A 2,500-nucleotide genomic window follows, 5' to 3' on the forward strand; every position below is an offset into this window, starting at 1 on the left:
GGAAAAAAAGAGCAAGCTCATGCTCATTGTTCTTTTCTTGAGTGCACATAGCTCTCAGTTGTGTAGCGTGTTCAATTTCATTTAATAAATATAAGTTCAATCTTTCTTTTCTTTTCTTTTCTTTTCTTTTCTTTTCTTTTCTACACCTGTGCATCATCAACAGTTTTCTTGCCACAGGCCAATTTACCCTTAGCTAGCTTTCTAGCTCACCAATGGACTTTCAAAGGCCTAGCAACACCCAAAGTATAGCTCAGGTTTCTCTTCATTCACGAATAAATCTTTCGCCTTTTACTAAAGATTTCCGTGGAGAGGAACATTGATGAGTTCCAATTATTTTTGCAGGCTTTGCTGTTGCAAAGCTACTTGTTTTCTATGGTTCAAGAAAAGAATTAGCATAGCGAGACTTTTATCCAAATCTTGTTGCTAGCTTCTACAACTTTTTCACCACCGCGCTGCGTAATATTCTGGAGAGTGGCTCAATCACTACCGTCCAGTAGTCAAAGCTTTTTCATTGGGTACCCTTAAGGCCGTCGCTTAAATCAGGTTATCGCTTCTCGGCCTTTTGGCTAAGATCAAGAGTAGTATTTGTTCTTATCAGTTTAATATCTGATACGTCCTCTATATGAGGACTACATATTAAACGGATTTTTGACCGTGGGAGTCGAAAGAGGGGCTTGCTCCATCCGCTCCACGCATCAGCCCGGTATTGCAGTACTTCTGGGAATGGTGCATCTCTTTACCTGTTAAAAAAGCAGAAATAACGAAGACGAAAAAAAGAGCAAGCTCATGCTCATTGTTCTTTTCTTGAGTGCACATAGCTCTCAGTTGTGTAGCGTGTTCAATTTCATTTAATAAATATAAATTCAATCTTTCTTTTCTTTTCTACACCTGTGCATCATCAACAGTTTTCCTGCCACAGGCCAATTTACCCTTAGCTAGCTTTCTAGCTCACCAATGGACTTTCAAAGGCCTAGCAACACCCAAAGTATAGCTCAGGTTTCTCTTCATTCACGAATAAATCTTTCGCCTTTTACTAAAGATTTCCGTGGAGAGGAACATTGATGAGTTCCAATTATTTTTGCAGGCTTTGCTGTTACAAAGCTACTTGTTTTCTATGGTTCAAGAAAAGAATTAGCATAGCGAGACTTTGATCCAAATCTTGTTGCTAGCTTCTACAACTTTTTTACCACCGCGCTGCGTAATATTTTGGAGAGTGGCTCAATAACTACCGTCCAGTAGTCAAAGCTTTTTCATTGGGTACCCTTAAGGCCGTCGCTTAAATCAGGTTATCGCTTCTCGGCCTTTTGGCTAAGATCAAGTGTAGTATCTGTTCTTATCAGTTTAATATCTGATACGTTCTCTATATGAGGACTACATATTAAACGGATTTTTGACCGTGGGAGTCGGAAGAGGGGCTTGCTCCATCCGCTCCACGCATCAGCCCGGTATTGCAGTACTTCTGGGAATGGTGCACCTCTTTACCTGTTAAAAAAGCAGAAATAACGAAGGGGAAAAAAAGAGCATGCTCATTGTTCTTTTCTTGAGTGCACATAGCTCTCAGTTGTGTAGCGTGTTCAATTTCATTTAATAAATATAAGTTCAATCTTTCTTTTCTTTTCTTTTCTTTTCTACACCTGTGCATCATCAACAGTTTTCCTGCCACAGGCCAATTTACCCTTAGCTAGCTTTCTAGCTCACCAATGGACTTTCAAAGGCCTAGCAACACCCAAAGTATAGCTCAGGTTTCTCTTCATTCACGAATAAATCTTTCGCCTTTTACTAAAGATTTCCGTGGAGAGGAACATTGATGAGTTCCAATTATTTTTGCAGGCTTTGCTGTTGCAAAGCTACTTGTTTTCTATGGTTCAAGAAAAGAATTAGCATAGCGAGACTTTTATCCAAATCTTGTTGCTAGCTTCTACAACTTTTTCACCACCGCGCTGCGTAATATTCTGGAGAGTGGCTCAATCACTACCGTCCAGTAGTCAAAGCTTTTTCATTGGGTACCCTTAAGGCCGTCGCTTAAATCAGGTTATCGCTTCTCGGCCTTTTGGCTAAGATCAAGTGTAGTATCTGTTCTTATCAGTTTAATATCTGATACGTCCTCTATATGAGGACTACATATTAGATGGATTTTTGTGCGTGGGAGTCGGAAGAGGGGCTTGCTCCATCCGCTCCACGCATCAGCCCGGTATTGCAGTACTTCTGGGAATGGTGCATCTCTTTACCTGTTAAAAAAGCAGAAATAACGAAGACGAAAAAAAGAGCAAGCTCATGCTCATTGTTCTTTTCTTGAGTGCACATAGCTCTCAGTTGTGTAGCGTGTTCAATTTCATTTAATAAATATAAATTCAATCTTTCTTTTCTTTTCTACACCTGTGCATCATCAACAGTTTTCCTGCCACAGGCCAATTTACCCTTAGCTAGCTTTCTAGCTCACCAATGGACTTTCAAAGGCCTAGCAACACCCAAAGTATAGCTCAGGTTTCTCTTCATTCAC

Source organism: Silurus aristotelis, assembly GCF_946808225.1.
Source record: "Silurus aristotelis genome assembly, chromosome: 9".
Taxonomy (NCBI): Eukaryota; Metazoa; Chordata; class Actinopteri; order Siluriformes; family Siluridae; genus Silurus; species Silurus aristotelis.